The sequence below is a fragment of the Hemitrygon akajei genome, chromosome 1 (assembly GCF_048418815.1).
Source record: "Hemitrygon akajei chromosome 1, sHemAka1.3, whole genome shotgun sequence".
NCBI lineage: Eukaryota > Metazoa > Chordata > Chondrichthyes > Myliobatiformes > Dasyatidae > Hemitrygon > Hemitrygon akajei.
The window spans coordinates 91,413,576-91,437,613 of NC_133124.1; the positions used below are offsets into that span (position 1 = coordinate 91,413,576).

Genomic DNA, 24,038 nt, shown 5'->3' on the forward strand with positions numbered 1-24,038 from the left:
ACAATCCTCCATCCTGAATAATAACTTTCAACAACCTCTTCTGACTCCTTCCACCAAACTAGTTTTATACTCCTAATCTCATTGGATCTAATCTTTTAGACCAGCCTACCATGCTTGACATTATCAATTGTCTTGCTAACAGCCATATATAGACAATGTCCTTATCAATCCTCTTTATCGCCTCCTAAAAAAACTCAGTCTTATTAATGAGACATAATATCCTTCAAACAAAGTAGTGTTGACTGTCTCTTTTCAGACCTTGCCTTCCAATCCCTCCCTTCTAGTCCCTCAGGATACCTTCCAATAACTTACCGACCATGTGAGGCTCAGCAGTCAGTAGTTCTCTGACTTTGCACTGGAAAATTTACTGTTGTTTTTAACTTGACAACACAGTCTATTATAGTACAGTTCACTATACAGCCCCTTGAGCCTGTTCTGCTATTCAATCAAAATATGGATAATCTGTATTTCAGTTCCATTTTATATTTTAAACCACAATTAATGAATTGAAGATTACATGATTGTAGTTTTGATAAATTCAACTCACTTGGTAATCTCAATTTTCAATAGTCTTTCAAGGCCTATGACTGAAAAGTTTATAAAGTATTTTGTAAATGCTTTGAGGAATTTTTTGCTTGTTTCTGCTCCTGATGGGCAAAGGAAAGAATATTCCAACATCTTAAAACCAAATGATTAATAATATATTAATATGTGCATGAAGGATACTCCCTATGGAGAAAAGACTCTCATTTCTCACACTGCCACTTATGAGATGAAGGTCTCAGCTGGTATGTTGGTGACCTGTCATGCTTGAGTACTCTTAATGACATTCACATTCCCCACAAGAACTCACTGACTCACCAAGGATGTCAACAGCATCTGCCCACATTGAAAGTTCAGGAGAGGCAAGCTATTATAACCAGTGTGTGTTTAAATGTGGATATTAGATGGAGGGTTAACACTTGACTTTGACCACTCTAGGCGTAAAATCCTGATGACCTTCAAAGTGTGTCAAAAACTACCAGCTGGAGTGCTGTATTAGTGTGGTACAATGTTATGGTGGTTGCAGATAAGGGCACTTTTTGTCACTTTCAAATGCTATCTTTATATATTTTTTATAGTTTTCTAGGTAGGTATGAGTCCAGCATTAAAAAGAGAAGTGCCAACTTTCACTTTTCTACTCATTTGAACCTCTTAACAACATGCCAGGATATTCCTTTATATGAGCTGAAGGGAACCACATAGTCTACATGCATTAATAAATTGTCAAGTTATGACAAAATGGTTCAAGAAGGCAGTTCACCATCTTCACAAGGACAATGGGGAATGGGCCTTACCCAGGATACTAACATCCATAAATTAATTAAGCAAAGAGACAAGGTCCAGAGAAAATGTATATTGATGCTGCATCATTCCTCATTCTCTATTCATAAAGATAGCAATTGCATTTAACCATGCGTAATTGGTGTATGCTCAGGAATTGCAATCCTGTAGCTTTTTTCATTTAATAGGAATACCTTATGTTTAGTGAAAAGAGTAATTACTGCAAATTTTCCTCAAATTTTTTCATTTTCTCGCAACATTACAGGAGGGCTATTCCTTATTTCTGTCAAGAAATGTAAAGGCAACTTGACCCAAAAGCAGAGCAGTGGAGGGGATTCAGTGGTGAATGACAAGTTCAATAATAGACTGCAAAGCAATAAGCCACAAGGAGCTACAAAACAAGAGAAAAGTCATTTCTCATAATAGGTACCAAGGTAAACTTTAAACAAGGAAAGTAAAAGCTAGGAGCAACTAGTTGAGGCTGGCTGGTTTGATGAATGTGGATGAGAACTGGGGTTAAACAGGCTGCAGGGGATAAGCTTGGAATGAGCAGCAAATAAATTCTATTAGCTGGGTGGAGGCTGGGAGGTACATACATATGCTTTTCTGATAGGACACCCCCCCCCCCACAATGGCTGGCCCCCTACTAGCCCAGGATTATCCAGGTGGGTTTGGTGGAATGCCTTGATGAACGATGGATCCAAGTTGTAACTGGACAGCACCCAAATTCTCTCCTCTGGGCTGTGCCTTGACCAGTTGACCATGCATTAGGGTTACAGTGATGCAAATCTATCAGCCAGCAAACTGTGTATGCCAGGCAACCTCCCACCATCCTAGGGTCCTGAGTTGAGTGGAAGGTAGATGTGATCCTGAGGGATAGTGGCAGCTGGAGATAGTAAGAAACTGGATTGATGCAATGGGTGATCTTGATGATACCAGTCAACCATTGCGAGAGCTTATGGGAGTCTGTGTGCAGGGACAGATCTCAGGTGGACATCCAGACCAGGATAGCCTGCCATGTCTTCCTATAAGTATTCCAACAGAGGCAACATAAAGGCCTGGTGGACAGGACCTCCACTGTGGGGTCCTCTGCGGGGAACAGTGGGGGTTGATAGCCATGTAGCATTTCAAAGGTTGACATACCCATGGTACAGGAGATGCGTAGATTGTGGGACAACTCTGTCAAGACCAGATACTTCTTCCACGTTAGAGGCAGCAAAGAATAGCAGAAACTTCCCCACTTGCTGATTGGCTCTTTCTGACTGACCATTGGTCTGTAGATGATAGCCAGAGGACAAACTCACTGAGGTGTAGAGGAGTGAGCAGAATTGGGAGACGAATTGTGGACCCCGGTCCAACACAATGTCCTAAGATGTGAACTACACGTTGAAGAACTAAGTCCGCTATCTCAGCTGTGATGGAAGTTTGGGAAGGGCAATGGCATGGGTCACCTTGGAGAACTGGTCCACCACTGTCATGACCACCATGGTTCCAATGGAAGGTGGCAAACCCCTGATGAAATCCATGATGATGAGGGACCACAGGCATCAAGGGACTGTTAGAGGCGCAGGAGCACATAGGGCCACTGGTTGGAGGGATTGAACCAGGCACATTGAGGGCAGGCAGTGACAAACTGGCATACATCTTCGATCAAGATGTGCCACCAGAACTGGCATCACAGAAAACACAAAGTCTGTCATGCACCTGAATGGCCGGAAAGGAGTAGGAATAGTCTCATTGAAGTACATTAGACTGCGTGGCTACCAGCACTTACATCCAGATGAGGCTCCTGATTCTATGGTGTAATCCAGCACAGGGCATGAGCCTTGGCATAGGCAAAGTATTAGATCCGCTGCCTCCTTTCAACTTCTGGGATGGTTGCGATCCCACACATCTCAGTGGTGGGATCCTCATATTTGTTGCAGTTCTTGGCTTTATTGCTCCAGTCAGGCAAGACAGAAATGTGGAAGGCGATCTTAGCCCGGTTCGTAGAATATAGAGACAGCTGGGGCTCGAAGTGTAACATACACTGAGAGGCAAAGTTGTAGCATCAAGCATTTGGGTACAGGAATCTGAGGCTGAGAGGGAGGAGGGTGTCTGGCACAGAGTCGCTGCATTGAGGCGGAGAGCTGGACAAAAGTGGCGGTCAGACAATCAGTGGTTTCCTGTTGCTTCTAGATTGTCTGCTCATGTCAGTAGATGTACTTTAGGTGAGCATACTCTGCTGGGTCAGTCACTGGTTTACTCATCCTGTCAGGAAATGTCGAGGAGGCTTGAGCAGCAGATACAACGGTGAACAATGATTTTAACAATAGACGACAAAATAACAAAGGGTGCCCATTCAGAACAGAGAGACGAAGAAATTTTTTTAGCCAGAGGGTGGTGAATCTGTGGAATTTGTTGCCACGGGCGGCAGTGGAGGCCAAGTCATTGGGTGTATTTAAGGCAGAGATCGATAGGTATCTGAGTAGCCAGGGCATCAAAGGTTATGGTGAGAAGGCGAGGGAGTGGGACTAAACGGGAGAATGGATCAGCTCATGATAAAATGGCGGAGCAGACTCGATGGGCCAAATGGCCGACTTCTGCTCCTTTGTCTTATGGTCTTAGGTGATGAATTTAGATCGAGTGGCAGGTGAATCCTAATAGCTGGGTGGAGATGAGAGGTGCCTACAAGTGCAGGGCTGAGAGTCTCAGAATATTGCCATTAGATACTTATTCCATTGTAATATATTCACCTTCACACGTTATTAACTCTCTCACTCTCTACATGTGGGGAAATTTACCCAATGAACATATCAGCAGATCTCTCGAATGTGGGAGGAAACCAGAGCTCCTGGGAAAACTCACACGGTCATAGCGAAGACAAGTAAACTCCGACAAACAGCACCTGAGGTCAGGATCAAACCTGAATTTGAAGAATTGTGTCGCTGCCCCACTGACTGCTGGGCTACAGAGACATTACTTGACCAAACACTTAACATAGAGAAAGGCAATGAAGTTACTTGCGAAAGTTCAGGTGATCTGATGTACTTCAGGGTACCAGATGACATTCATGTCTCTGAGGTGATAAACATAGAAATGGGTCCTGTTTAATCGTGTGTAAGAACTTCTTGCAGCAAAGATTCAAAAATTTTGCTCGCAGCGTTGTACATATTTGCAAACAAAGCGGAACATGTATTTGAACAGAGTTGGTACTAAATGTAAATTAGCATAAATTAATGTTAACCATAAAGTGAAATAGCCACTTTATTGTTCATGCTGATGATTTTAATTTACATTAGTTCACAGGGAGAACGTGCAAACTCCATGCAAGCTGCACCCAAGGTCAAAATCGAACCCAGATTCCTAGAGCTGTGAGGCAGCAGCAGTAACTACTATTGACATAATACCGTTCTAACTGAAGTACAGAATTTGTGTTTCAGATCAATGATCTATTAAAATCCACCAAATGATCTAGTCAATCCACAAAAATCAATGATTAAAGAACAGCTGTGACTTGTTCAATAAAAGCTAAAGAAGCCTTTTAAACTTGTTTTTGTTTCCCAGCATTGAAATGGCTTATACAAGAAGTTATAATTTTCGGGTAGGTAATTTTGATGAAAGTATAGAGGTAGAGGTAATTAGAGGTAGATTTTTTTATACACAGAGAGTAGTGGGTGCATGGAACACACTGTCAGGAGTGGTTGTGAAAGTATATACATTAAGGACTTTTAAGAGTGTCTTAGATAGGCACATGGAAAACTGAAAAATGGAAAGCTATGCAGAAGCGAAGAATTGGATTGATCTTGGACTAGATTAAAAGGTTGGCACAAAATTGTGGGCTGAAGGGCCTATACTGTGCTATACTGTACTATGTTTTACGTTACAAGGGGTTCACATTCCAAGAAAATGGTCTCAAGTCAAGTCAAGTTTATTGTCATTTCGACCATAGACTGCTGGTGCAGTACACAGTAAAAATGAAACAACGTTCCTCCAGGACCCTGGTGCTACATAAAACAACACAAAACTACACTAGACTATGTGAGACAGCACAAGGCTACACTAGACTACAGACCTGCACAGGACTACATAAAGTGCACAAGGTGCAGGGCAGTACAATAATTAATAAACAAGACATTAGGCACTGTAGAGGACAAATTACAGTATCATAATAAATGATGTAGCTGTCAGTCTGGACTCTGAGTATTGAGGAGTCTGATGGATTGGGGGAAGAAACTGTTGCACAGTCTGGTCGTGAGAGCCCGAATTCTTCAGTACCTTTTGCCAAATGGCAGGAGGGAGAAGAGTTTGTGTGAAGGGTGCATGGGGTCCTTCACAATGCTGTATGACACATTTTCAGCTTTTTTGGAAACATCCTGTCTTGCAAGGTGAAAAATAATCAAATTAATTGACTGGTGTTGGAAATTTTATTTAACAATTTTGAATTCTGTTTTCAGATTCGTGTTCCTTGTCAAAAGCTGTGAACAACAGCTTGTAGTGTGATACAGATGATTGAAGTGTTTCTTCTAGTTCAGTCAAAATTGAGTGCCATCCTTCTGAACTGGCGAGAAATTAATCTGATTCTAAAGCTTGGAAATGGTGATTCAGTAGATCTACTTCCTTACAATTTTGCATGATATTTGTTCAGAATAAACAAAACAAGCTCTGTCATCTCATTGGTCTATTTAAGCCATATCCCATTTTCCATAAAAACAACCAAATTCCAGATGTGGGTGTATTGGTACTCTATATAACATGCACATATGAGTACTTGTGTTCTTTCCCTCACTGCAAATGCAATTATCAGTAAGTTTTCCTTTCTGTACCTGTATGCTCTTATTTCAGGTCAAGGAATACAACTTCTACAGCTTTTACAAAACTTTATACCTGGTGAAGTTTAGCAGTTATCTTTAGAACTCAAATCCAACCTGAAATTGTATCTAATTCAAGGACTAATTTGATCAAATTTTCTAAAATAAGAAGTTCTTATTCCACCCATTCATCATAATAATTCTGAGGTACACATTTTTAATGTGACTCCCTGTGCTGAAACTCAGTCAACCTTTGACAGCTCCAGGTTGGATCTAATCCAATAGTCTCTTGGTTGGTTGTGATGTCTTTCATGCTACAAAGTTTGGTGTGTCTGAAGTTATGCTGTGCACCTGTATTTTTGAAAACTTGCGGCATATCTTTTCTTGGGACCTCAATTATTTTCAAATCTGTTTTGCTACCTTCACTTTTATAATACCTGGATTGCTTTGTTATTTTCTGTAGCTTTCTCACTCAATACCTCACAATCTGGAATTTGTCTTCATTCTATCTTTCTATGTTACTTCCTTGGACTTAACTTCAGCTTTAATTACACCTCTGGTATTGCCCCAGGTGCTTTTCTGTTAACAGCATTGTTGCTGTATCGTAACAGAAATTAGGTTAACATTGAGGAATAAAGACAGTTTTTACCTAGTAGAAAATGTTTGAAGTAGTTGTTGGGCTTGTATGTATTCTTGACCAAGGACTTTGTTCACCCTGTTTAGGTTGTCTGCGATGAAAATGGTTCCAAGGGCTATGGATTTGTTCACTTTGAGATCCATGAGGCAGCAGAGCGACTCATTGAAAAAATGAACGGCATGCTTCTTAACGATGGTAAAGTGTATGTATGAGGCTTTCAAATACACATTTATAACAGACAGCACTCATTTACAACACTAATTTATAAAAGCCTAAACAAATTTTTTAGGCTTGAGCAAAAATCTGTTGCAGAAAGTAGTGTTGACATAGTATTAATTGTTACATGGAAAAGTATTCCTTACAATGAGAATGAGCCAAAAGAGGTGGAAGATATACTTCAGATACCCATGTGAATTTCAGAGAGCCAGTGGCTATTTTGGGAGACTGTGGCTTTGATGGTTAATGGTTGTTCTACTATTTTTCAGAAAATAAACAGAACAAATTGTGTAGTTCCTTCATTGTACTTCATAGGAGCCTTATTAAATGCAAGGAGATATTGTTGAAGACATCTGCATGCTGGAACAGAGGCTAGGTGAGGCAAGGCTGATATAGGGGAATGCCAATTAATGAGGATTAAGCATAGTATGTTATGGAAGAGGGGAATATCGATTAATGAGGATTAAACATAGCATGTTATATGTGTATAATGGGTAGTATGGGGATTAAGCATGTAATGTGCTCTGTACGTTATACATAATATGTTGTCTGGACAACTTGACACGAACGTCAAGTTGGCTTTTTAAAATCTTTTTCAGGAAGTAGTTTAATAAAAAAAATCTTGGCTTTGGGAGCCAAGGATAAGGGCTTGGCCCCCTTTTTCCTGAAAGTGGTTTTGCTCTGGAGAGGAATTTCACCTCTGATCTTCAGTTTACAAGATTGATGCCTTAGATGCTGGGCAACCAGAGCAATGAGGGGGTTTTAAAGGTTTAACATTTTGTTCTCTCATCAACCAGCGATTGGGAAAAGAATGAGGAAGAAGGAGAAATAGGTAATTGAGGAGATTTGGCCGATAGTGATGAATGGTTGTTCTACAGGTAAGCCACCGATTCATGTTAAGATAATCATATTAGCCACTAAGCGTCAGAAGAGGAGTTTTGTGATTGGGCGGAAGGTGAGACTTTGTTGTTTGGAGGTGTGGAGGATGGGGACTAAAACGAGGATTAAGATTTAAAAACTGAGGGTGAGGACACCTAGTTTGTTAGGAATAGAGCATAAAATGGCATAGGCGAATAGAAAGTATCATTCTGGTTTGATATGGGGTAGTGTAACGAGGGGGTTGGCTGGAATAAAGTTTTCTGTGTTGCCTAGAAAGTTAGGTATGAAGAGGGCTAGGAGGGTGAGTAGGAGTAGAAGGATGAAGAAGCCTAATAGATCCTTGTATGAGTAGTAGGGGTGGAATGGGATTTTGTCTAGGCTAGGCTAGGGTAGGTGGGCTGGGCTGGGCTGAGCTAGGCGATTCATAGCGACTTTCTCGAAATGTAGAAACCACCTATCGATATCCATTTCCTCAAATGGGGGTACAAACTTAATTTCCCGACTAACCTTGAACCCCCCCGACTGGGTCTAGCACTCGTCCTCTTCCTGTAATTCTTTTATCTTTGCCAGCTCAAACCGCCTCTTTTTTTCTCTTTCTTCACTCTGTCGTTCTGCTTCTTCTCTCTGTCTTTCTAGCTCCAGCTGTTTTACTCAAAACTCATACTCCCTTTTCTTCTCCTCAGCCTCAAGACTTAATCTTTCCATCTGAACCTGGGTGTCCACCCCACTAGGTTTACTTTCAGGAAACAATTCCAGCTCCACTACTTGAAACACCTCCTTGGATACATAATACTCAGCTATGGCTCTCTGCATCTCTGACCTCCTTGCTGTCGACTTCACTTCGAAAGATTCAACTTCCTTGCAATACTCTACAGCTCCAACCTCCTGGAGTCCTCTAATGCCTCAGAGGTTGGTTCCACCAAAAATTTATCAATGTCCATTTCTGCTGTTTTTCCACACAACCAAATCAATTAAGGTAATTTATCCCAATGAATTCAACAAGCCCCCCAACACAGGTGTGTTCAAATCCCGAATGAGCCCCCAGTTTTGTCACGTACCCCGTGACTGGGTTAAAGAAACAGCAGAAATAGAAAAACACTTCGGAGTCTGGTATTGCTATAAACTAATAGTGTTTATTAGTAACTACACAATACAGTACTATAGAATGCAAATATATGAAACAGGTTAGCAATAATATATATATATATATATACAGAAGTGTGGAAATAGGAACCAAAACCAGGCTCTTTCAAACCTAGGGGTAAATGGATAGAGTCTTATGATGGTGAAGAGAGTTCAGTTCAGTTCGAGGTAGTTGGTTGAGTAACATTGGAGAGAGAGAGAGAGAGAGAGAGAGATGATGAGAGGTGATGCCATTGCTGTTGATCTTCCCGTTGTCTTCCGAAGTCCTGTTGTGGTCACTGACTATGACCATAATACATACGACCATTCTTCAGTGGTGGAACTATCACCCAGGCAAGGGAGGACACACAAATAGTTCACCACTGGTCGCATCCTTTCACACTGTGAGCCACTGATTGATTTCCCCGTGCACCCACCTTCATGTGGGTGCACAAAGCTCGTTCAGTGTTCCGTGGTGTGTCTGTCTGTGTCCCAGCAGACCTGCTTTTTATCTCCGCATGCTGGACACCGGCTGTCCATCAACTGGCTCCGCCCTGCACTTTCTGCAGGAATCTTAACAAGCAGGCAAAGTGTCCTTGGGGAAAAGGTAAACAAGCTGGCAGAAGAAACCATCACATTAAATCTTCTCTCTCTCTCTCTCTCTCTCTCTCTCTCTCTCTCATTTGCGCTGGATGCCTCCCCCTCCCTCTCTCAATAGCAGCACAGTTCATAGGGTCAACCCTGGACCACATTTCAAGCTCGGTTTGCCCATGACACCCCCCTCCTTTTAAGAAATTTTTACGAGGAAAAATTTAAACTTGAAGGTACATTACAGAGTTTAATACAATACATAGGTAATCATCAGTTAACAGAGTAAAACAAGTATAATTTCAAATCTAACATCTAGATAAACAGTCAGCTATCACGTTGTCAGTACCCTTTACATGCTTTATTTTCAGGTCACACTCTTGCAGTATCAGACTCCAATTCAGCAACCTTCTGTTTTTATCTTTCATATTAGTCAGAAATACCAATGGATTATGGTCAGTGTAAACTATTAGTGACTTCTGTGCATGACAAACAAACTTAAAAATGTTGCAAAGCCAGAATAAGTGACAGTAATTCTTTCTCCACAGTGGAATAATTTTTCTGGTGTACATTAAATTTTCTGGAGAAATAAACCACTGGGTGTTCAATTTCATCCCCATCTTTCTGTAGCAATACTGGCCCCGGCAGACTCATCACTAGCATTCATTGCTAGAGAGAAGGGTTTGGACAAATCAGGTGCTTTGAGCACAGGATGGTAACACAATATAGTTTTCAGCCTCTCAAAGGCTTCTTGGCAAGGGTCAGTCCATGCAAATTTCTCACTCTTCCCCAACAGCTTAGTAAGGGGAAGAGCGATACCTGCAAAGTTTTTACAAAACTTCTGGTAATACCCTATCATTCCTAAAAACCTTCTCAGAGCTTTCTTGTCAGTTGGAATGGGAACCTCAGAAATAGCCTGCACCTTAGCTTGTACCAGAGCTAGCTGCCCCTGACCTACTACATACCCCAGATACGTGACAGTAGCGTGGCCGAACTCACTTTTAGTGAGGTTCACTGTTAGATTGGCCTCAGACAGCCGTTTGAACAGTTTTTCCAAAGCCACAATGTGTTCTTCCCACATGTCATTCCAGACCACTAAATCATCGATATAAGCCCCTGGGTTTCATAAACCTCTAATTACCAAGTCAATCATGCTTTGAAATGTCCCTGGAGCATTTTTCATTCTGAAAGGTAAAACGTTATATTCATACAACCCTGACGGTGTGACAAAAGCTGAGATTTCTCTAGCCCTTCCAGTCAAAGGAACACACCAATATCCTTTCAGCAAGTCAATTTTCGTGATGTACCTAGCCTTTCGCACTCTATCAATGCAATCATCTACTCTCGGGATAGGATAAGCATCAGTTTTTGTGATGGCATTTATTTTCCTGTAATCGGTACAGAATCTCACACTACTGTCTGGTTTTGGAACAATCATGTACGGTGACACCCAGTCCGGGGTAGATCGCCTAATGATACCGGCAGCTAGCAAAGTGTTCAATTTCCTTCTCCACCAATTTGCTTTTCTCTAAATTCATTCTATAGGGATGTTGTTAATGGGCTGGGCTGAATTTACAATGACATAATGTACTGCAATTGTGCACCGCCTCGGGTCATCTGGACATAAATCCTTATGCCGGTTAATTAACTTCGTCAGCTGCGTTCTTTGTGTAGGCTCTAAGTGACAGACCTTATCAGTAAAGTTGGTCAAAATAATGGAATTCTCCAGTCTGGCAGACACTATATTTAACTTATTAAAAAGCTCTTTCCCCTCATTATCAGATTCCAGGCCAGTCCAGGCCTTGCAGCATTGCTCAAGATTTCCTGCCTTTGCTGTGATACCCATTGTGTTGGCCCAGTGTGTAGGTGGGTGGTGGTATCTGCAGTTGTGAGGTGGGGAAGTGGATGACACTGTGGGGGATGAGGAAGTATTTGCTGTAGGATTAGTGCAAGTGGGTGTTATTTATTGGCACAGACTCAGTGGGCCAAACAGCCAGTTTCTGTGCCTTGTGGCTCTCTCTGAATGTGGGTGTTGTGATATTGGTTTAAGCAGCTTACCTGTTGAAAGTACTATCTAGAACATTAAAATTCAATACTGTTCTGATATTTAAAAAAAGTGCATCCTGGTTTACTTCTAACTATTTTAGTTCTACTTTTGTTGCTCATTGTTCTGAGTTCAAACATAGGAAACTGCTTCTCTATGTTTTGCCTATTGAATCACTTTATCACTTTAACTGCCTCAATTAAATCACTCTTCAACTTAATTTTTTTACTGCTGTGAGATACAATTTGTTTCTTCTTGTACATTTAATTATAATTATAATTCTTTCAGCTTGGATACATTGAGTCATATAATTTCAGATAACTCAGCTATTTTCTGCCATTGCTTCCCAAGTTTTATGTTTCTACTTGTTTAGCCACAGAGACTCAGGGGCACTTTGAACAATTAAATCATGTTCCCATTAATTTTCTTTGTTTCAAACTGCTGAATCTACTAGTTCCTGGTATTTTGATTTAAAAGTTATCCACTAAACCAGCAACAATGCCAAAATTAATCCCATCAAAACCTCTAGACTTCTCTACCAGACCATAGCTGAAATGTGAAAATTATTACTGCAAAGGGAATGAAGCCGAGAGAAGGAAAGAGAAGGTTGTGTACATGGTTGACTGATAAATATAGTAATAGTCATGATAAAGGGTCTGAGATATGATTGTCAATTCTGTTATTTCAATAAAATATGAGAAATAGTAGAAGCATGTAATAAGGGTAATGCTGCGATCATCATGTGGGATTTCTGTATGCAGGTGGATTGGGAAAATCAAGTTGGTGCTGGATCCCAAGAGAGAGAATTTGTAGAATGCCTACAGGATGTTTTTCTTAGAGCAGCTTGTAGTTGAGCCCACTAGGGGAAAGACTGTTCTGGATTGGGTGTTGTGTAATGAATCAAATTTGATTAGGGAGCTTAACATAGAAACATAGAAAAACTACAGCACAATACAGGCCCTTTGGCCCACAATTCTCTGCCGAACTTTTACTTACTTTAGAAATTGCCTAGGATTACCCATAGCCCTCTATTTTTCTAAGCTCCGTGTACCTATCCAGGAATCTCTTAAAAGATCCTATTGTATCTGCATTCACCACCGTCACCGGCAGCCCATTCCACATACTCACCACTCTCTGTGTTTTTTAAAAATAAAAAGATAATTCCTCTGATATCTCCTCTGTACCTACTTCCAAGCACCTTAAAACTGTGCCCTCTTGTGCTAGCCATTTCAGCCCTAGAAAAAAGCCTCTGACTATCCACACGATCAGTGCCTCTCATCATCTTATACACCTCTGTCAGATTACTTCTCATCCTCCGCTGCTCCAAGGAGAAAAGGCCAAATTCACTCAACTTATTCTCATAACACATGCTCCCCAATCCAGGCAACATCCTTGAAAATCTCCCCTGCACTGAGAGTTAAACTACCATCTGTATTTCTTTCCTGCATCCCCAGAATCATCTGTCTGACCCCCTAACTATAGAGTCCCCTATTCCTGCTACCTTCTTCTTTCCCTATCCTTCTGAGTCACAGGGCCAGACTCTGTGCCAGAGACATGGCCATTGTAGCTTTCCCCAGGTAGGCCGTTTCCCCCCCCCCCCCCCCCCCAACAGTACTCAAACAGGAGTACTTATTGTTAAGAGGAACAGCCACAGGGTTACTCTCTGGTATCTGACTCCTGCCTGTTACCCACTTACCTGTCTCCCGAGGCCCCGGTGTGACTACTTGCCTATAGCTCCTCTCTATCATCACCTCCTCACTTTCCCTGACCAGACAACGATCATCGAGCTGCATCTCCAGTTCCCTAACGTGGTCCCTAAGGCCCTGCAGCTGGACGCACTTGGCACAGGTGTGGCCATCCGGAAGGCTGGGAGTCTCCCGGACTTCCCATATCTGACTCTCATTACAGAATACTGGCTTCACAGACATACTTCCTGTTTCTATTCCTCACAGGTAACTTACCTCACCTCGACCCGTTATCGTCGAAGCCCGAATGAGTCAAAGCCCTACCACTCTGCCTCTGATCACTCCGTCAATGACTGCTCCTTTGATGACTGCTCTGCTAGGCAGTGTCTTAACTTTCATGCCTGAACCGTCACTGCTATTTATCTCGTGATTGGTGCTCCGGTTATAGCCACTGATAAGCCACGTACAGCCACTGTGGAGGAACAGGGGGATATTGGGGTCCAAGTCATAGATCCCTTGAAGTTGACAAACATGTTGAAAGGATGTTTTAGCAAGGCTGATGGTGTTTTGGCCTGGGTTAGCCAAGGGATTGAGTTCAAAGCTTGTGAGGTAATGTTGCAGGTCTATAAGACAGGTTAGAGCACACGTGGAGTATTGTGCCAGTTCTGGTTCCCTCACTATAGCAAAGCTGTGGAAGCTTCAGGAAGTATGCAGTGGAGATTTACCAGTATGCTGCCTGGGTTAGAGAACGCATCTTATGAGGAAAAGTTGAGCAAGCTAGGGTTTGAGAGGTAACTTGATAGAGATGAAAAAGGTGATAAGAGGCATAGATAGAGGGGATAGCTAATACCTTTTTCACACAGCAGCATGGCTAAAGGGACGTCTGTCCATGGCCATGATGCAGAAAGGGTGAGAGATAGACTTGGTAGGAAGTCCAAGCTGAATCCTGTCCAGAAAGCTGCGTGTCGCACCGGAATATACATACCCGTGTCTCCTGTGTGCCTAGAGCTGTCAGGGTTGAGTCAGGCTATGATCCTGGAATGAAGGGCTGCGAGAGCTTATCAGATTGAAGACCTTCATCTTTATCTGGTGGTGCCATTTCCCAGATTCAGTGGGCCTTTGATGTGTTTGTGGTCAGCTGCTCTGCAAAAGGTGTGCAAATTTTTACTCTTCGGGTGTTAAGGGTGTCATGTTCCGGTCCATGAACTCGGTATTCCAGTTCACGGTCCGGTCCAAGGTTCCTTATTCCAGGTTTTCCCTTGTTCTGTTGGGTGCTCTAATTGAGGCACCTGATTCTCATTTTGGGCTGGCTACATAAATAGCTCCAGGGTTCGGCTTCATTTGCTTGTCATGACAGTAAAGTATAAAGACACAAAATTAATATAATTTACAAAGAAGTGTAGTGGGGTGATTGGTTTTTTTGGTGTTTGATCAGTGGTGGTTTCCCTTACTTTTGATTGGCCAGTTTGCTTAATTTTATGTATTCTATTAATTTGTTTCCTTCCCCTTTATTCAGCCTAGTAGTTTGAAAGGGTTAAGTTTGTAGTTTATGGTTACAAAGGGGGGAGGGAGGGTTGAGATTGAAGGAAGAGTGGGGGAGACTGTGGAAAACTCCAGAAGTAAGGGTAGCCAAAAAAGAGGTTCATCTAGTGAAAGACCTGATAGGGGACAACAAACTGAGGAAAATGGGTGACTTGGAGGAATTTGTAGTTCTGTATAAAATTAAAGGTCAGAAGGAAGGGGAAGGAGGATTTAGAGCCCTTAATCCTTTGAAAGTGGCAGCAACATTAGAGAACCAAATAGATAAAGGATTCCAGGCCAAGATTTTGTATAATGGATTGCTGAAAATTTGTTGCAAAGATGTTGACCAATATAACAGTGCTAAAATGGTGGGAAAATTGGTTGTGAAAGTGGAGTGTATTACTCTGAAAGAAAGGAAGGGAGTTAGGGGGGTAGTGTATGGAATTTGGTCTGGGATGACTGAAAAGGAAATTTTGGACAATATTAAAGGTGGTTGAGTGATTGAAGCCAAGCGATTAAAATCGAGAAAAGGAGGTGATTAGGATTCTCCTGTCCTACTGGTTTTTGCAGGTGATGTTCTTCATATTAGACCTCCCTTGAGCTGTTATAATTGCCAGATACTTGGACACGTTGCTGGTTCGTGTCGAGGTAAAAGATGTGTGAAATGTGAAGAGGATCATGATATTAAAGTGTGTAAGGCAGTAACTGTGGAGGGGACCATGTAGTGGTGTTCAGAGAATGTGAGAATTTTATTAAGGCAAAGCAGATTCAGGTTGTTAGTAACCAACAAAAATATCATATGCTGAGGCAGTAAAGAAAGTTGATAGAGAGCAAAGGATAAGTAAAGAAAAGATTGGAATGATGGGGAGTCAGCACATTCCACATTCTCCAACTATGGTTCCTTCAGATGTGTTGATGACTAAAGAGTCTTTTCTGGCGTTTGTTGTTGATGTACTGGTCGGGGCTAAAACTGCAACCAAGAGGTCGGATATGATAAAAGTAGTTGTTGGAGCTGCTGAGAGATTCCTTGATAGGAAACAGGTTTTACAGGAAAAATTACATGAGCATATGACAGACAAACAATCACTGAATACTTTCCAGTTGTTGGGGTCAGAGAGTATGGGGGAGCTTATGTGGATGAAGAGGCTGGTAAATAGTATTTGGATATTTTTAATATTACAATGGAATGCAAGAAGTTTAATTGCAAATGGTCAAGAACTTAAAAGGCTTATTGGAACTTTTAAAGATAAGCCTGATTTGATCTGTATGCAGGAGACATGGTTAAAGCCTCATTTAGATTTTGTGATCCCTGGGTGTGATAGTTTGAGAGTTGACAGAATGGGTAAATCTGGTGGAGGGTGTGCAACTTACATAAAAACAGGACTTCAGTTTAGAAGACTTGATTTAAAATCTAACCTTGAAATTGTGGCTGTGGAGGTTTGGATCTCTCGTGGTCAAACAACTTTGATTAACTTCTATAATCCATGTAATATGACGATGTTATCAGATTTTGATGGAATTATGAATAAGGTAAGATCCCCAGTAATCTGGATTGGAGATTTCAATGCCCGTAATCCTATGTGAAATCCTAGGAGAAAGCTGTGGATATAATAGAGGAGATTGATAGCGAGGGCTATGTATACAAGTGGAATGAATCTGTCTGTTCGATAATTCGTAAAGTTGCTCAGTTGACTATTCCGCTACGGAATGTTCCTAAGGCTCGAGCATTAGTTCCATGGTGGAATAAAAATTGTGATATAGCTGTAAGAAACAGAAATAGAGCTTACAGGAAATTAAGAAAGTACCCAGAGTTAGATGTACAATGTCCTGTGTATGTTACAAAAAAGGGCTTCTTTGGTTTGTTACGAGTAGGAATGTTTCTTTGTCTGTTAAAAATTTCTCTCGCCGTTGTTTCGCTTTAGAATGGCTGATATGGTAATTGTATTTATTTGTTAATCAATGGGGAATGATATTGTGTTTTGTGAGGCTGGGAACTTGGGGGAGGGGTTGCGTGGGCTTGGGGTGTGAGGGAAGTCCGGAGGGAGACACCGAGGAAGGAGGACGTGCGCTCGGACGACCACCGGGGAGTCCGAAGTGGGAGTTTCGGGAGGATGACCACCGAGGAGTCGAATGGTTCGCTGGATGAGCTCCACCGAGTGCACTAAACTGACTGAACTTTGATAAGTTGGCGCCTTTTGTTTTTTTCTTGTATATATATATATATTGTATTGCCTAATACTCTTTTAATTTTAGTAAACTCTTTAAAGTGTATTTCATACCGGTATTTGTTGTGGGTTTGATACTGTTGGCGGACGCGAGGCATAAACGCGATTATCACAGCACCTGCGTGTATGGGAGGTGGGTTGGTGTGTGGCTGGATCTCCTTTTCCCCTAGACATATACCAGCCTGTTGGGTAAGTGTTACATAGATAATGTTATGGAGTATAAAAAGGAAAGAGCAGTAGCAAGGAGAGTAATTAAAAATGCAAAGAGGGATAGTTGGAGAAGATTTTGTGGAACCCTGGGCCCTGAGACACCTATAAAGCAGCTATGGATGATCATTCACAGAATGTCAGGGATATATAGAAAACCATCTATCCCAGCTTTGCTGGAAGGAGATATTGCAGCTGTAACCAACAAGGAAAAGGCTGATATGTTTGTAGAGGTGTTCCAAGCGTTACACAGTTCTGGAGAGTCGGGTGATTTGAGAAAGGAAATTATGTTAAAGAAATGTTGGAAATTGGACAGTAGCTTGGATGATATCAGCTCCATAATTTTGTTTTTCTCCCTTCAGGAATTGCAGGAAGCTGTCCAATCAGGTTCAAACACTTCTCCTGGTAGAGATGGACTATGTTATGAATTGCTTAAGCATTTAGATGACTCTGTATTAATAGAAATGCTAGCTTTGTTTAATTCAGTGTGGAAAGAAGGAAAATTACCAGTAGAATGGAAGCATGTGGTAGTAGTTCCAGTTTTAAAGCCAGGTAAAGATGCATCTAGTCCTAGTTTGTATCGGCCTATAGCTTTAGCATCAGTGCTTTGTAAAACTATGGAACAAATGGTCACCAACAGACTTGTTTATTTTTTAGAAAATAAGAGATATTTTGCTGCCTATCAAAATAGTTTTAGATCTGGAAGATCAACAATGGAATCTGTTGCCCTTTTAGATCATGATATTAAAAAGTTTCAAAATAGAGAAGTAATGGTAACTATATTTCTAGATATTGAAAGAGCATATGACTCACTATAGAAGGATGGTTTATTAATTAAACTCTATGATGTGGGAATTAGAGGTAGAATGTTTATCTGGATCAAAGATTTTCTTCAGGAAAGGACAATTCAAGTAAGAATAGGTGGAACAAGCTCCAAGTCAGTTGAAATAGATAATGGTACCCCTCAAGGAAGCGTCATTAGTTCAGTTCTTTTTAATGTCATGATAAACAATATCTTTGAGCAGGTACGGACAGGATTTGGCAAGTCGTTATTTGCAGATGATGGTGCAATCTGGAAAAGAGGAAGAAATGTCAAGTATATATTAAAGCAGGTACAAAAGGCTTTAAGATCAGTTGAAAACTGGGCAAACACATGGGCTTTCAGGATTTCTGCTTCTAAGTCCAAATATATGATTTTTGGGTTTAGAAGAAAGATTCCTGATTGTGAATTGTGTCTATATGATTCTCCATTAGAAAGAATCAAGGTATTCAAGTTTTTAGGTGTCTGGTGAAAGACTTACTTGGAGGGTTTTCATATAGATAAAACAATTGGAAAGTGTGAGAAAGTTTTAAGTGTTATCAGAAGTATTGCTGGATGTGACTGGGGAGCAGGGTGGGAAACTATGTACTTAATATATCTAGCTATGATTAGATCAGTAATTGATTATGGTTGTATTGCTTATGGTTCCGCTGCTACGGCAGTGCTTGAAAAATTAGACACTGCAGTCCAAAGCACTTAGACTCTGTTGTGGAGCTTTTAAAACAACATCAGTCCCTGTATTATGTGTGAAGGTGGGAGAAGCGCCTCTACATTTAAGACAAGTTGGGCCTGCAGTATTGGGTAAAACTAAATGGCTTCAATCACAGCTCTCCATCAAAATATCTTTTGCAGGAGATGTCAGAGCGCCAAAGTAAAATTAAAAGATATCTATTTTTAGATTTGGTTAATATCTGGGCTGTGAAATTGAAACTGATTGCGGAAGACATAGCTGACTAAATTCACTTGCCACCCATTCCTTTTTGCCTTTTGCCAGAACCAGAAGTAGACCTATTCCTCCTTTTTCAGCTTCAAGGAAGCAGAGCAATTTCAAAAGCGTCGATCATAAATGAATATTTAAATAATAAATGGGGATCTTATCTGAAGATTTTTACTGATGGCTCAGTGGACCCAGAGAGCAGTACGGCAGGATTTGAGATGTACATGTCTCAGCTTAGAGTTGAGATTGGCCACCGGGTTTCAGATGGTGTTTCTGTCTTTGCAACAGAATTATTAGCAATACTCTGGGCCTTATGGTGGATAGAAGACTCTCGACCACGCAGGGTTATCATCTGTTTGGATTCTGCTGCTGCCTTAGAGGCTATAAAAGGGAATAAATCAAAAGCTTGTCCTGATGTAGTTATTAAGATTCTCTTAGTTTTTTTTAGAGTAGGGAAGATGGGTTGTGAAGTTAGATTTACATGGATACCTGCGTATGCTGGGGTGCAGGGAAATGAAATTGTGAATGGCATTGCAAAGTCTTCCTTACAGAATGGGCAAGTGGGAATTAGAATACTCCCAGGCAGAGCAGAATTGAGAAGTTGGATAAAAAAGGCATAGAGAAGAAATGGCAAGAGGATTGGAAAAATGAATTAAAGAGAAGGCATTTCTTTTCTAGTCACCCTCTAGTTAAAAAGGTCTGTCTGTTACTCTTTAAATCATAGAGATATGGTGAAATTAACAAGACTTAGTTTGGGGCATTGTAGGCTAAACTATCATTTAAAGATAATAGGAAAACATTTAACTGGACTATGTGACTGTGGTAGTCCAGAGACAGTTCAGCATGTTTTGCTGAGTTGTAATCGATATAAAATTGAAAGAAGAATATTGTTCAAGAGGCTGTCTGACTTAAATGTATTTTGTTTCTATTAAATCTTTGTTTGGCCACCAAGAGAACCACCATCAGATTGAAAAGTTTATTATTCTTTTTCTACGTGCGACTAGTTTATATTTGAGAATTTGAGTTTCTTGAAATTCAGTAATTAATTGTACATCCTGCAGAGGGCAGTAATATGCCTAGATAAGTCCAAACTGCCGTAAATAGAAAAAGAAGTAGAAGCTTCATTTGCTGACTGTTCCCTTCCCTTCCCCTTCATCCTTTTCCTGAAGCCTTACCTGTATTGCTGTCAAGTTCTACCGCTGGAGCAATACTGGAGCCTTGCTGTGTCTAGATAAGAAACTGTCTTTCGTTGTTTGGAACCGTCTCTGTGTCCACGCCTTCACTAGGTAGGTCCAGCCGTTTGCCACTACCTTGTGTTGGGAACCGTTTCTCTGTGTTCTGTGTATGAGTCCTGGCCCTACATCCTGCTACCTAGGAGGGGTCCTGACTCTGTGTTCCATGTCTCTGTGCTCCTGTCTCTCTCAAGACCAAGGCCCTGTGTTCCTGTTCTCTGAAGACCAAGGCTTCGTGTTCAGGTGTCCCAAGATCAAGTCAAGGCTTCAGGTTCTTGTCCTGTCCATGTGCCTCGTACTGTGCAGGAGTTCCATGTCTAGTCCTGCAGCCAAGCCTCGAAGAACCCAAGCCATGTCCAATCCTGTAGCCACGACATGTCCTTGCCTAGTTCCAGGGTCTGAGCCCAAGTCAAGACCCAGTTTCTGGGTCCTTGTCCAGTCTCTGGCTCGGAGTCCAAGCCCAGGCTCCTAGTTCCCAGTTCCTTGTCCTGGTCCTGCTTTCCTAGCCAAAGTCCTAGCCCAAGTATGTATCCTGTCCCATCCCTAACTCTAGTCCAGTCCAGTTCCTAGTATTTCAGTGTCTGTGTTTAGCATTAGGGCCCACTTTCCCAATGCCACCCCCCCCCCCCCATGACAAAGGATGCTCTCCCTAATCTTCCTGTGTCTGGAGGTGTCATTGTGGAAGGTCTTCCAGCCCAAAATGGTCCTGGCTAACAATCTTGAGAGAAATCTCTCAATACAGAGAGCCAGAGTGCTGAAGATTTCAAGGTTGGCAGGTATGTCCCAGGTAGATAGCTCATCCTTCAAGTATTCCAAGATGCCATGATGGCAATGGGCTAGTAGTGCATCTGCATTCCAGCCACACTTCACTGCAAGGATCCTGAATTCCATGGTGTAATCGAGCAGAGCATGAGCCTTGAAGCAGGTGAAATAACTGACCTGCTGCTTCTCTTCCACTTCCCAGATGGTCAAAAACCCAGCCCTTTTCCAATGGTGAAACCCTCATTTCTGATCCAAATGGAGTTTTAATTGTCTAGGGCAGAGCTTGCCTAGTCAAGAGAGATGACAACATCAATCTTGGTTCGGTCTGTAAAATAGAGATGGCTGGAGCTTGAATTGCAAGATGCACTGGGACAGGTAGCTGCAGCATCGGATTGGGAATCCATTGATAATTTTGGGTACCGGAATTGGGGACTTCAGTGGAGGAGACTGACTGGTGTGAGGTTGCTGTATTGAAATGGAATTGTTGAGAGGGGCAAATAGAAGGTTAATGGCTTCCTGATGTTTTTGGATCATGTGCTCAGGTCAACAGACAAGTTCCTTTAGGTAAGAAAACTCTGCTGGGTCAATCATTGGTTCACTCATTCTGTCAGTGATTGTGGAGGACTGTAGCTTCTAATCTGACCTAAAAGCAGGGAAGCATAGATGATTTAGTGGACTTTAATAATAAACTGCAAAATAATACATTATGTGTGGCATGAATATGAGAACAGGTACTAAACAACACAGGCATGTATTAACTGAAGGCTGGGAGAAACTGGTTGAGGCTGGCTGGTTCGACAAGTGAACAAGAGCTGGGTTTAAATATGTGGCAGGTGATGAGTTGGAAACAAGTGGCCGGTGATTCCTGTTGGATGGGTGGAAGATTAGGCGGTGATCTTGTGTCAGAGAAACCGCAGTGCATCCAGAGGAAAGGTTGTGTGAGTTCCTGGAGAGAGGGGAGGAATTAGATGCTGTGGCTCTTATGATTATATGGGCAAATGCTTCAAGATAGTAATGAAACTTATTTTCTTCTTTTGGCTGTGTGCCTTGTATTACAGGAGCAGTAAAATATCAAGTCATTGGGTGGGTCACTTACACAAACATAGCTGTGGATTGAACTAACAGGAGAGATGGGGCCTAGCAGGAATAAATGAATTAATCATTCTCTTATCAAACTTTTTCTTCCCCACCCTTCCCTTTGCTGTTCCAAACGGAATGCTCCTCCATGGTATCAAGTTGCTTGGTCTGTGACTGTGAGATGTGATGTGATAAAATATCACATGTGAATATCTCTGAAGAAGATTTCATTGTACAATCTGGATTGCCAAATATAGAACGACACCACCACTTCACAAAATTGTACACTTTTGTTTTATGAGTGGAATGAAAATGAAAGCATTTCAAAAACATTTTTATGGGTTGGGAAAGAATGATTATGTCTCTCAGCTATCCAAATCCTAATGCAGTCTCTTTGGACTGCAGCCTACAACTGTCCATCAGGTGGTGTATATTGGCAGTAAAATTGCAATTGTTTTGGCTGCGAGGTGAAATGAAGCTCGCTGCTATGTATAATAGGACGTGTCCAGCTGAGCCTACAGTTTGAAGTTTGATATATGGACATTCTGTCTGGATCGAATTCCAATAATGTTTGGCCAGGAACTACTGGATATCAGCATAAGGTAGCAGAAGCGGAAGAATATTTACAAATATTAACAATTTTGACTTTGAGCATAAAATTGTTACAGGATGAAAGTAAACTATTCAGCCCATCATATATATGCCTTTCTCTCAGAGCTAACTTATCAACCCCATCCACATGCACATTTGTCATACTTGCACAGAATTTATTTTCATTCAAATGCTTCTCCAATTCACTTATGATAGCACTGCCTTGATTGTTTTCACAACATGCAGAGGCAATGAATTTCAGTTATGTCCAAGATATTGCCCATATGATATCAGATGCACTTAATCCTAGAGATGATGTGAAGGTGTTTGTCATTGTGTAATTAACACTAATTCATGCAAAGCAGAGAGATTACATGTTTTAATATTGATGTTTATGAGGTGATGTGAAAAGAATTATAAGTTTTAATAAGTAGAAATAAGGATATTTCTAAAAGATTGTGACTTAAACAATTATCCAGATTGCCATTACTAATTCAAAATACTAACATCACAAATGTTAATTGCTTCTCTGGCATAGTACTGATACATTCACAACCAGAAAGCCCTTGTTACAACCTACATTTTGTAACACTAAAACTGAACCATTTGGTTGGATTATAGGGTCCCCCCCCCCATATCCAAACAATCTCACTGTCCAAATTCAAACAAACAAATTCTGAAGAGGATTGTGCACCAGTAGAACATAAATTCCTTCATGAATTATTATTCTCAGAAAACAAGTGGGGACAATCTTTAACAAAAGGATTGACACTGTCATATCTGAAAATGGGTACTTAGGTTTCACAAAATTCATGAGTTTTTTTCATATCCAAGTTATTCAGTAACACAGTTATATTTTCTGGTTTGTCATAGAACTGCTGTACGGAAGTCAGATCATTCAACCCAAATCTCCATCTATGTTTAACCCAACCCTATCATTACAAGATAAAAAAATCAGATAATCTTGTAAAAACTCAGCAGGTCCAGTAGCATCTGTTTTTAAAAGAAAAAGCCAAACATAAGGCCATAAGACGTAGGAGTGGAATTAGGCCATTTGGCCCATCGAGTCTGCTCCACTATTCCATCATGGCTGATTTATTATCTTTCTCAACCCCACTCTCTTACAGTCTCCTTTTAATTTTTTACACCTTGATTAATCAAGTACATATCAACCCACTTTAAATATACTCAGTAATATGGTCTCCACAGTCAGCTGATGCAAGGAATTCCTCAAGTGCACCACCATCTGGCCAAAGGAATTTGCTTATCGCTGTTATAAATGGATATCCCTCTATTCTGAGGCTGTGTCCTCTGGTCGTAGATCTACCCACAATTGGAGATTTCCTGTTCAAATCCTTTCCTATCTAGACCTTTCAATATTC

General features: G+C 41.2%; 1 pseudogene; it reads right to left on the minus strand.

The window, feature by feature from the left end:
* Window positions 1–7,728: 7,728 nt before the first annotated feature.
* The window catches only part of LOC140735231 (cytochrome b-like), a 36,239-nt pseudogene continuing 19,929 nt past the window's right edge, over window positions 7,729–24,038 (minus strand).